The 12595-nt window shown below is 41.6% G+C and overlaps 1 long non-coding RNA gene across 1 annotated transcript in view; it reads left to right on the top strand.

Annotated features, from left to right (window-relative positions):
- LOC142046545 (uncharacterized) overlaps positions 1-6205 on the top strand; it is a 183151-nt gene extending 176946 nt beyond the window's left edge. Inside the window, exon 4 of the long non-coding RNA XR_012655471.1 lies at positions 5391-6205. This is a non-coding gene — a long non-coding RNA (uncharacterized LOC142046545). The remainder of the gene's footprint in view (positions 1-5390) is intronic.
- The last annotated feature ends 6390 nt before the right edge of the window (positions 6206-12595 follow it).

The raw sequence follows: 12595 nt of genomic DNA on the forward strand, positions 1-12595 counted from the left end.
CTGTGTTGGGCTGCTGTCTCTTGGAGAGAGGAAGGCGGTTTTTTCGGTATTGTAGATGTAGAGATTGCTCATATTTCCCAATCCGACGGTTGCTGCAGATAGCCGGAAGACGACTAAAGAGAGAGGGGGGAAAAGGGAGAAGGAAGTATGATAATTCCTGCATACCTGAGGTCTGATTGGTCCTCTGGTCAGGTGCTTGGTTCCCCCTTTGTTCACCCTTTACAGGCAAAAGAAAATTAACCCTTACCTATCTACTTATGACAGAGGGTGAACTAAGTAGGGAACCAGAAGAATGTGAATTAGAGTCTAACTTCTGCTCACTAGTGTTAATTATTCAGGGCTTTGATGTCCCTTATAATTAAGTGTTGTCTCACACTCCCAGGAGAGAATACACAGTCTGGGGCTAAAACCCCAAGCTTTAATGTGGCAAATCATTTTCTCAGTGTCTTAGCAACACTGTCTCCCAGAAATAGTTTGCTATATCTGTGTGCTTGGCTTCATTACTGGAAATGCCATTGTGTTGAGTTGGAGCAGTTTCTGAAGAAATGACATTGCATCTGCATACATTATTATTATTTTGTTAATGAATTAGCACTCAGGAGCCCCGGTAATGGATTTGGACCCCATTGTGTCAGGTGCTAAGACATACTCCTTACAAGAAATATGTATAAGATGAGAGAAATTACATACAGATAGGAGGAGCTCAAGGAAGCAATGAAACATTACTATTTAGGCCTTGGGTTTATTCCTGTAGGGATGGATACTTTAATGAAAGCATAGCTAAAATCCAGTTTAAAATATTCTAATCTAAATATTCCAAAGGGTGAGGTGATGGACATTTTGGCTACATTTTCAAAAGGGCTAGCCTGTCCGTCATGTCTATACCTGGCAACTGACCAGGAAGAAACAATTCCTGAGTGCTGTGTTGTCGCAAGAATGTTGCGCAGTGTCTCCCAGACCACAAGACATTCAGACTTGAAGGGACTTGCTCAAACCCTTCTGTTCCTACATGCTGTAACCATCCATCCCAGTGCTGAGCCGGTTCAACCCTGCTCAGCCAAAGAGCATTTGTGATCATCACTGTTACTAATATGAAAGAGTCAGAACCGCAGCAGCAGCAGCAGCAGCCACTAGGGGAAGTTAGCGATTCAGGCAGCTCCCTGCTTCCTGTGCCTGCATTGTGTGGCGCTGTGAAGGACACCCATGCTCAGTGCTACGGTTCTGTAGTGTGCAGCCAGGGAGTCAGCACTTCTGCTTAATTAACTTGCTCTGACCTCTTCCTAGGAGCAGCCATTGAATGTGCAGAGAACTACAGTCATTTAAGTATTATGAAACATCAAGTAAAATGGTGTACAGGCAGATAATTAGGCTGATTTGTCCAGGTCTCAGTGAACGGGAAATTCATTAAATGAGAAATGCCCATCATGCTACAGCCACAGCTCTTGTTTCTCAGCTGTGTGAATGAAAATCACGACTCTCTTTTTTTGTGTGTGTGTGTGTGCAGTTTCTGACCGTGGAATCTTTGCCACTGCCCGATGTCTACGCCGTAGGGGTGCATGCTTCCTTCTCCATTGTCCCCTCCAAATGGTGCGCATCGGCCGCTGTGGCATCTTTTGGCATTGCTGTAGAAGGGTAAGTCCAGGATTGCACAAGGGAGACATTGCATGGTGAACAGAACTATTTGTTTCTTTTCTTTATATATCCAAGCTGTAGCTTAATCCTCTTGTTGGCTTTCCACACAAGGCTCAGCCCAAGGGCAGAGGGCAAAAGAGGTTCCTATACTACCATGATTCTGGACTGTCTGGGTGCCGCTTTGACCCTTGTTGACTTCTCTTCCTTACAGCTACCATACCCTGCTGGCCATGGTTGGACCACAGCCTGGAGCATCTGTAATGCTCAGTGCTATTGAGGTTGCTTCTCTGAGACCTGATAACATTCAGCATCATCTCCAGCACTACTCTAAGACAGTGCTTGCAAGTAGGGTGTCAGAGGGCCACTTATGTCATATCTGTATTGCTCGTACATTAGGGTAATCCTGCACCAACCTTTTTTATATCCCGTCCATGTAGCCAGAGCATCGTTAAGCGCTCATAATACAGGTAATTTCCAATCTCTTTCCATAATAACTCCATCCTCTCACATGCTTGTCCATTTTTGGAAACACCTCCTCCTTATGGCGTACATCCATGCTTGTTCTACAACCAACAGTGGAATTTTTTTTTGTATTTTTGAGCAAAATTAATTGAGGCATTTCTGGTGTTGAATGTGTTTGACACAAGTTCTGTTCACTCCTGAGACATGATCCCTGCCAAAATCAGAGGGATTCTTTGACTTGTAGTCAAGGAATTGTGGGAACTGTCGGCTCCTAATAAAGAATTCGAAATATGAAAGGCCTGTTTTCCTCAGTTGGATGGGAATTGTTAGGACCTGTTGTGAGTCTCTCTGGGAAGCAGGACAGTGTGGAAGATCAAGAGGGATGATACAGTGATCTGGAACACCTGAAAAGCTGGGGTGAAGCACACGATATGGGTTTTAATAGAGCTAAATATATATGTATACATCTACGAATGTAGGCCATACATACACAATGGGGTACTCTATCCTGGTAAATGGTGACTCTGAAAAAGATTTGGGAGTCATGGTGGATAAGCAGTTGAACATGAGCCCCCAGTGTGACCCTGCAGTCAAAAGGGCTAATGTGATCATTGGATGAATAAACATGGAAATCTCAAAAAGGAGGAGAGAGACTATTTTAACTCTGTATTTGGCGCTGGTGTGGAGTCGTTTGTCTGCTTCTGGTGCCAAAAATTCAAGAAGGATGTTGACAAATTGGAGAAAAGCCACAAGAATGATTAAAGAATTATAAAGCATAGCTTATAGTGATACCTCTAGGAGATTAATCTAGTTTATCAAAGAGACTGTTAAGGGGTAACTTGATTACAGTCTATAAGTATCTACATGGGACTACATATTTAATAATGGGTCTTCAATCTAGCAGACAGAGGCTAGAAATAGATGCTAGGAAATAGTCGAAAGGCTAGAAATAGAAGCTAGGAAACTCAGACTGGAAATAAGGGAGGGGTTAGTTAAGAGTGATGCTAATTAATCACTGAAAAAAATATTGAGTATAGTGCAGGATTCACTGTCACTGACAATGTTTAAATCAACACTGGATGTTTTTCTAAACAAATATTCTCTAGATATTATTTTTGGGGTACTCTCTGGCCTGGTTTATACAGGAGGTCAGACTAGATAATCATAATGGTCTCTTCTGGCCTTGGAATGTAGATAAACTATTGTGCATGGGAACAGCTGAAGTGAAGAAAAGTCCAATCATCCCCTGAGGAAGCGCCTCTAGCCCACTGACTACTCTGACTACTCTGACTACTTTGTTGGCCCCGTATTTGGGAGATTTGGGTTCGGCGTTGATGAGAGGATAAGCTACACCCTCACAGCATGGAAATCATGATGATTTTCCCAGAGTAAAAAAGTATTTTCAAATCAATTCACACAAAAATGGCTGAACATTGAAACTCAGTGCATGGCTTAGTCCTCCCTCCAGGGTCCGTCCAGAACTACTCAGTGTGAAAAACTTGAAAATAACGAACTTATGAAAGTGGGAAATTTGCAGATCCAGCAGGTGCAGTGCAGCATTCTCAGAGCTGTGTTACAGAACATCTGGGTCCAGATCCTGCAAACATGAGGATCTGTGTTGAGCATCAAATTGCTTCCACATGTGAGCAGGATGGAGGCACTGTCAAGCACCCATGTGCAATGGCTGCCATATCTTCTTTGTCTGCAGTCTGTGGTTTGTCCAGAGCCGTCCACAGCTAAATGTACAGATGTCAACAGCTTGAACTAAAGAGCTAGCCTCTAGTTGGAGGCAGTAGCACTTACAGCTTACACAAAGGGGGATGTGTAGCACACACTGACCGGTGGGTGATGGATGTGTATCAGGAAAACCCTCGTTTTTCAATGCAATTCAGTAAGCACTAGGATTGATGCTACTTTCATTCCTTAAGGCCCCTTAGTACATACTCTGAGCTTTTGTCATTCTCATTTCAGAATTCCAGAGCGATTACAAATCTTGGTAATCCAAGTGTTACCATTGCTCAGAATGTCTTTTTAATGCTTTAAACATGACAGTTCCTACAGTAAAATTGGCAGTATTGTAGATCTTCAGCCCTTCTTATCCCTGTTCTTGTGAGCTACTGGGTGTACTGTAAAGAACTGTACAAAATGCCCAGCATGGTCAAATTAATGTTGCAGCAGGGAGAGGTCAGAGATTTTTCCAACCACAAAGCTAAGAGGATTGGCTTCAGAGCAGGGGTTGTGAAGCTGGGAGCTGCATGTGAGTGACTGCAGTGCTGCTCTCCTGGCTGGTTCACTGGGCATTTTGAGAGCTCCCTGTTTTCACCAGGTCAGACTACTAGCATGGAACTGGCACTAGCATATGGTCAGGCTTTGGGCTTACATGAGCCAGGAGGCAGAATTGGAACTGCCACACATTCACAGAATATTACAGTTGGAAGGGGCCTCAGGAGATCATCTAGTCCAACTCCCTGCTCAAAGCAGGACCAATCCCCAGACAAATTTTTACCCCAGTTCCCTAAATGGCCTTCTCAAGGATTGAACTTGCAATCCTGGGTTTAGCAGGCCAATGCTCAAACCACCAGTATCCCTCCCCGCCCCCTTTTTGAAGAATAAATTACTGATCATGTAAATAAGTAGTTATTTAATTTTTGCTATAGGAAAACCTGTGTTTGTCAGAAAAACTGTATGTGGATGTGAGATGCATTGTTGTATTTTGGTTTTATTTTTCTATATGTAAAAGAAGCAGTCAAGATTTTTAAATGTCACGGTTTTGATTAAATCCCTCAAAGGAACTTCACATGTCTTTTTAATTTTAGTGAACATTTTAATGAAAAATGTTTATCATATTTACAGCAGATCCAATATTTTTGTTGTTGTTTTTTAATGTCCCAGAATAATTTATTTTTCTGATTGCTGCTTTACCTGTGTAGAATGTTAATAGGAAGGATATTTTTTTAATAAAATTGAGAATCTACCTGCTTTACTAGAGAGTAAGGGGTAGAAGGAGGGGAAATTCATGTTCAGAGATCTAGTGCATTTACCTTGTAAGCCACATAGACAGCCAGTTCATATGCTTAGCTAGAGCTGACTATCTTCCTTGAAACTCTATAGCAGTATGTTGAATACCAAAAAATGAATCTCTTGCTCCGGTGTTAACCAGGAATATCTGCACTCACCATTCAGTGATCGAGAAAATCCTGCTCTACTTTTGATTTGAAAGTAAATGTCATAGTTTCCTTGTTTTAATGGATTTAATCACAGAATCTGAGAGTCTCTTTCCTTTTTTCCTTGTTTAGAGATGAGTGATGGCACCAGAGATTGTCAATGCAGGATCTCTGGGAATCTGACAGAAGGTGCCTTGCTTCTAAAATTATTGGAGCCTTTTCATCTGGGCTATAAAGAATCTTGTGAGCTGAAGAAAACCCACCAGGGAGCCCTAGTATTACCCATAATGCCTTGTTATTCTCCTTTAATAAATGTAACTCCTTGTGGCTGTGTGTTGTTGAAACGTGTGAGTGTTTAGATGGGTGTGCAGGGGCTGTGCAGTTATTTCTTTTCTACAAAAATCCATTTCTTTTTTCCTCTTGAAATTACAAATAAAAAAAATATAAAGAGTCACTATTGCATGCTAAATCCACCCAGGTGTGTTCTGAGACCAGGGAATATTAATATTGTTTATGTTTCAGTGAGCTCACATGGATACATCTTGACCTATTCCTTACACCTTTCACAAATCCATTTAATTTGTGGTGTTGTTCGAAGAGCTGGGTCCAGTTACGGTTTAATTATGTGGTGCGTAATGCCCATCTTGGTACTCCATGGCACCTCCACTCTTTCTCTGCTCTCCTTTGTTCTGTAACCTTCCCATAACCTGTTCCCCTTGACTTGTGGCAGAACTTCAAAACATAGCCATGTGCAGCAAGTTCTTTTGCAGGAATGAAAATGACCGCACAAATCCTCCAAACATTTCATTGTGCAGGTGAGAGCAGGAGGAGGCTGAAACATTCCCCTAAAACAAGTCCACACAGAGAAGAACAGAGGAAATCAGGCCAGGCTGCTTTAAGGGCTGGGGCCTTAAGGCTAAGGGGCAATGTGGTGACTGAATTACAATGTATAATACTGTAACTACATGAGGAATAAATAGTTAGCAATGGGATCTGCAGTTTAGCGGACAAAGACAGAACACAATCCAATGGCAGGAAGTTGAAGTTAGACAAATTCAAATTGGACACAAAGCATAAATGTTTATGTTGAGAGTAATTAACCACTAGAACAATTTACCCTGGGTCGTGGCAGATTCTCCATCATGGGTGATTTGTAAACTAAAACTGGATGTTTTTCTAAAAGATCTGTGCTAGGGATAATTTTGGGAAAATTCTATGGTGTGAGTAGCAAGTGAGACTAGATGATCACAGTGAACTTTTCATGCTTTGGAATGTATTAATCTATGAATCTAGGAATTCTGCTCCCTGTTACACTTACAGCTTAGGTGTTCCGGATGGAAAACTGGCATAAGAGAAATTGGAATTGGGCCCATGACATTCCACAAAGAATTTAGAATTAGTTTCCTAAAGGGAAATGTCTGTGCTGTTTCAGTCTCAACTCCTTAACACCTTATCCGATCCTGCCCCAACACTGATAAGAAATTAACCTCTGCCATTAGATCATTTACAAGAAGCTTAGCAGTGTGGGCTTCAAATGGAAAATCTCGCCCCAGACTTAATTAGGCAGAAGCTATGTCTCTCCATGATTCTTTGTTGCACTGCCACTGAAGTCCAGCAGGCTGTGCAGTGCTGGTTCCTATTGCAAGGCTGTTATTCCAGATGGAGGAGCAGGTTTCCTTAGCCACCTCAGTCTTGTGGTTAGCACACAGGACTGACAGCCAGGGGTTAAGTAAAAGGTACTTTAAAAGGGTACCTAGATTTCCCCTCCTTTAAAAAGGAGACCTGAATCTCTCCATTCTCCAGATGTTGAGAGTTTCTCAACCCCCACATTGAACTGGGCACACTTGGAAAGAGGAATTATAGGGTTGGCTCATGAATGGGTCTTAAAAATTTGCCATTTTTAATTATCCATCTTGGGGGGACAGCTTATCATAGAATAATATAATATAAATATATAATATAATATAATATAAAATATAATATATTTTATAATATAAAATATATAATACAATATAATATAAATATAATATAAATATATAAACATATTATATCTATAAAAAGGGAAATAAAAACAGCCCAGGAAACTACAGACCAATTAGTTTAATTTCTGTGCCAGGGAAGATAATGGAACAAGTAATCTAAGAAATCATCTGCAAACACTTGGTAGGTGATAAGGTGATAGGGAATAGCCAGCATGGATTTGTAAAGAACAAATCATGTCAAACCAATCTGATAGCTTTCTTTGATAGGATAACGAGCCTTGTGGATAAGGGAGAAGTGGTGGATGTGGTATACCTAGACTTTAGTAAGGCATTTGATATGGTCTCCCATTATATTCTTATCAATAAACTAGGCAAATACTATTTAGTTGGGGCTACTATAAGGTGGGTGCATAACTGGCTGGATAAACGTACTCAGAGAGTGAGGATATACTCTCGATGGGAAAAGAACTGGGTGGGGATAAAAAAATTGAAAAACCATTTGTTCTTTGGAAAAAACTTATAAGGTGGTGTATTTTTGTATCTTTAGGGTTTATGATTGAAGGAAGTGGGGAAGTGTGTGGGGGAATGGTGAGGCGTTGGTGAACTTTTTGCTTTGTGGTGGTGGTGGAAATGTGAACAGTGAAACAACCAATTTAGGTAGAGCTGTGATTGACAGAGCTTTGGAAACTTGAAAGAGAAGAAAAGAATCTGAAAATAATACCAATATACTGACTGGAGAAACCATTTTTTCTGACACTAGAGCATCGGTGGCTGACTATTAGGGAAAGGGACTAGGTGAATGAGTGAAATGGAGGTAATAAATAATAATTAAAAACGGAATTGAAAAATCAATGGACAATACCCATGGAAAAAGAAATCTGGTACACCAAAAATTACAGGGGCAATGAGCTACAGAAAATTACCCGGAGATGCTGCATAGAAACCACGCAACTCTTCTCATATAACTGATAGACTTCGAGATAAATTCGTGACAATGATTGGGGAACGGTGGAAAATAAAACAGGGAACTATCAGGGATGAAAAAGCGGAAAGGGAAAATGAAAACGTGGAAGGCAAGAAAACGCGAAAAGAATATCTATCCGCACTGTGGAACGAAAAATGGACAACACACAGTAAGGGAAGCTGGTATGGATCAGAAATAATGCGTATGCGATGGAGGGGGCGAAGTGATGGAGATGTCGAGTAAAAATGGAATACGTTAGAGGAGGGAATTGGTGAAAGGGTGTTTGACTGGGAGTCTTGTGCACGGTTGGAAGGAAGACGAAAAAAATTCCTATCTACATACAATGAAGAAAACCACGTTAGGGTTGCGAATATCGAAAAATAAAACGATCGGTTGAAAGCGGATAGTAAAAAACAAACAAGACACGAGACTCATGATCAAAAAAACCAGAGAGGAAGGTTGTCACATGTTATGATACCCAGATAGTGAAAATAAATGGAGGTGAGGAAAAAAAAGAATTGACTTTCTCCGCTCTATTCCTGCGGTCGTGGTTCGAGGTTTCGATTTAGAAAAACCAGAGGTGAGGGGCGGGGAGGAGTATGTATATCGGGCGTATGCGCGGGATTCCTGTAATGGCTGACACTTTCAATCTGGTGAATGAGAGTACAGAGAAAGAATATTACATCGACACTAACGAAGAAGAAGAATATGAAAAGGTGTGAATATAGTGTCGTGATTGTAGTCCGTGTTTACGAGATAATTCCATATCACTGCGGAATATGAATGAGAAGTTGAAAGGTCGACGCTCGCATTGTGCATATGATTCAAGCAACGACGTGGGAAAAAAATATTAGAGAGATGGGTGACAAGAGTGGAAAGAGACACCAAACAAGAACGAATGATTTGAAAGGTCTGAGAACGAATGACCTCTGAAGGAAAGGCCTGTAAGTAGGAGAAATTGGAGTAATTCAAAATATAGTTTAGATGTGTGGAAAAGAGGGAAAGAGACTAAGATGAAGACGGGACCAAGCGGGCCTATGTGAGACGACGAGATAGCAGTTTTGCAGGGTATCTAAAAGGTTGTGGTACATCAGGAAAGAGGAAGAGAAGCCAGAAGGATGGCAGGGAACAGAAAAGTGAGAAAAACTGTGTGTGCACCTGCTAGCGTCTATGATAAGAAAACAAGAAAAAGCAATGGAGGCCATTAAACTGCCCAAGCAACGGTAGACTTTAGGTGAGTGTATGTAGGAAAAAGTTGTAAATCGCTAACTGTCAGGTGTATGGTTTAAAACACTGGAATAGAAATTATGCTGTAGGGAGAGGTTGTGGAATCTCCATCTCTTTGTGAGATACTTTTAAGAATAGATTTAGCGATTAAAAAGTGTCTTATCAGATATGTCTAGACGTATTGGTCTGGTTCCCTGCCATCGAGGCAGGGATGGATCTCGGATGACCTCTAGTGGTCCCTTCATGTCCTTGAATCTACAATCTATGTAATAGAATATTCAGGGTTCGGAAAGGACCTCTAGCGAGTCATCGATTATAGTTTCAACCCCTCTGTCAAACCAGGACAATTCCCACTAAACCCATCAGCCAGAGCTCATTGTCATATAGCCCTGACTTTGAAGAACTTCCTAAGGGGAGGAGATTCCCGACCATCTCTTTTCTTAGAGTAACCCTCCGTTTTGTCATGGCTTACACGACCCTCCAGGATCTAGTCAATGGAAAAAGCTTTTTCCTAATTCCAAATCCTAAACCTTCCCCCACTGCAAGTCTGTGAGAACCATTGTCCTGAATTAGTTTCTGTCATCTGCTGAACCAATACTTCGTAGAGAACCGTTGATATACAGAGGTCTCCAATACATCTATTGGAGAGTGGTGGAGCCCCCTTTTCATGCGTAAGGTAGGTCTTAGATAGAGCTGGACTATAAATCACCCACCTCGCATCTTTTCTTCTGGAACTAAAACAATCCCTACGGTTCCCTCAAGGCACACATACTATTCCCTTCATTAAGTCATGCACTCCCTCTGCCTCCTGCCTCCAGCCCCTGTAAAAATTCAGTTTTTGGATTGCCTCCGGGTGGGAGGCTCTCATTTTTTCGCGATGCGAAAACCCTCCGTCATTATGTGTAGAATGGGAAAGGGGTCGATGTGAGTGTCGGGCTGTGAAGGGGTCGTTGGGGCGACTGCAGACAAAAAAACTGGACACATGCACTCCAGGATATAGCCCTCATCATACCGAATCACCGGGGGGGGAACTTTCGATACGTCCGTCAAACTGCGCGAAACACAAAAAATGGTCGAAGAAAGTAATTTTATACGACTGCTATATGCTAGGTTAGCTATACGCGGGAAATCTGCACCAGAACGGGAAGTACAGCGGAAGAAGGGGAGAGAAGGAAGTAAAAGAGACACACTGTTTTTCGACTCTAATTCCAGCTTCTAGTCCACTTGATTCTCAAAATACAAACTGCTAGTAAGAGGATATTTCCAACCTGAAGATAAGATTCAAATAAGTGAATGACCCCAACATATTACCTTCCTAGTCTCTATTCAAAACCCCAAGGTATAATAGGATCTAAGTTGATATTGAAGTTCGAGACTAGTTCAGCAAGTATGGAAGATTCAATAGGAGGCTGAGAAGTTGGGTCCTGGACCGTCATTATACTACACATGGATTCTATTTCCTCATGTTATGGTATCCTCACACTCTTCACATCAAACTGTCTAAAATGGGCCGGATCTTGATTGATACTACTACAAACTTTGTGTTTCTGCCGTGCTTGGAGATACGTAGTGCTCGATTCTTAGAGAAGTTAATAAACTCCTGCACAGTAAGCGAATGTCGGACTAGATATGGTATGTACTTACTTCCCTTTTTTGTATTGTTTCTCCGTTGATTAGGTGGTAATTATATGATAATTTCTACCTTGAATATGTTCCAATTCTATGCATTCCTTGATGAAGTGGCGGCTGTTAAAGCCCATTGGACAAGCTTCATGCACTCACTCAAATAAATGTAGTTAGTCTCTAAGGTTTGCACAAGTTACTCCTGTCTCCTTTTTTGGTGGATACAGACTACTTGTGGTTAGCTATTCTGGAAACCTGTCCTTATGTTTCTTTAACCATTTTCAGCTGGTCAGGAAGTAAGAGTCTGCTTCTAATGACCTGTCGTGCAGATGGGGAGGGGTGGGTGTGAATGACATGGGCTCATCACGCCTGTGAATAATAGGCATTAGGAGAAGAAGTTGGGAGATGAACTATGAATCTAAACGGATAATTGTGGAAGACAGATAGTGACAAGTTCGATGCAACAGGTTCAACAGGCCAGAACATAGGATAACCTTTGAACTCCAATTTTGGTACACTCTGTGACTTCCAAAACTGCGAGCTGGTAACTGGTTAAAACTAGTACAAGGGTGTGGTTGTGACAATCATCTAGGAAGCCGCAACTCGCCACCACACAAGAGAACTCCTGTAGACACCGAGAACAAAGATCTGAACTGGGGGCAAGTGTTGATGCCAGTCTAAAGGATTTCTTAGCCTGTGTAGAAACCTCGGGAACTGCTGATTGGTGTATCATCGCAGCCAGAGTGAGAGATTCTTATTCATATCCATCTTTCTGAAGTATTTTCAGGCTATAGTGTGTGTTGTACTTTGTTATTTACTAGGTAAACTGCTTTGATCTCTCTGTTATCACATATGATCACTTTAAAAGTATCTTTTGGTAGTATTAATCTATTTTTGGTGCTTTCTTCTTAAACCAGTGTATCCTTTGGAGTACCTGAAATGTCTGGGATAACTTTCAGCTTGGTTAATACAAGATTTTTTCAGGAAACTATTCCTCTCCACACTGCGGCAGCAAGTCTGTGAACGTTAATGAGCTATGGCTATGACGTGATACCAGATCCGTCGTGCAGCATAGCAGTGTGTAAGATGGGCTCTAAATTTGGTTCATTATACCGCCAGCGAGGGTGGTGGCATATGCATTGCCTGGGAGCTGGGAAATTGGCTGGTTGATCTGTTGGTGTTTTGTTACGTTGAGTAGGTTTAGGCGGAGCACGCTCAGAGTAGTCAGTTGTGGGTTTGACTTGTGTGCACTGTTGAGTTAATCTGAGTGATAACGCAGGGCCGGAATAGAAAGGGCACGCTGTGAGGTGAACCAAACAACAGCACTGTAGGAAAAAAAGGCCGATACTAAGTTGATATTGTTAGACCACAGCTAGTTCTCACAGCTCCCAGATCCTGCTACCCCAGGGGTGGTTGACAACATCACAACATTTCTAATTCCAAATGTTCAGAAAAATAAAAGGGGAAGGGAAGGAGGTATTCCTTTTTTGTTCAGTCGAACATTCAACAGACAACAATAGGGAGGAGAACCTATTGATTTT

Source organism: Chelonoidis abingdonii, chromosome 3 (assembly GCF_003597395.2).
Source record: "Chelonoidis abingdonii isolate Lonesome George chromosome 3, CheloAbing_2.0, whole genome shotgun sequence".
NCBI lineage: Eukaryota > Metazoa > Chordata > Testudines > Testudinidae > Chelonoidis > Chelonoidis abingdonii.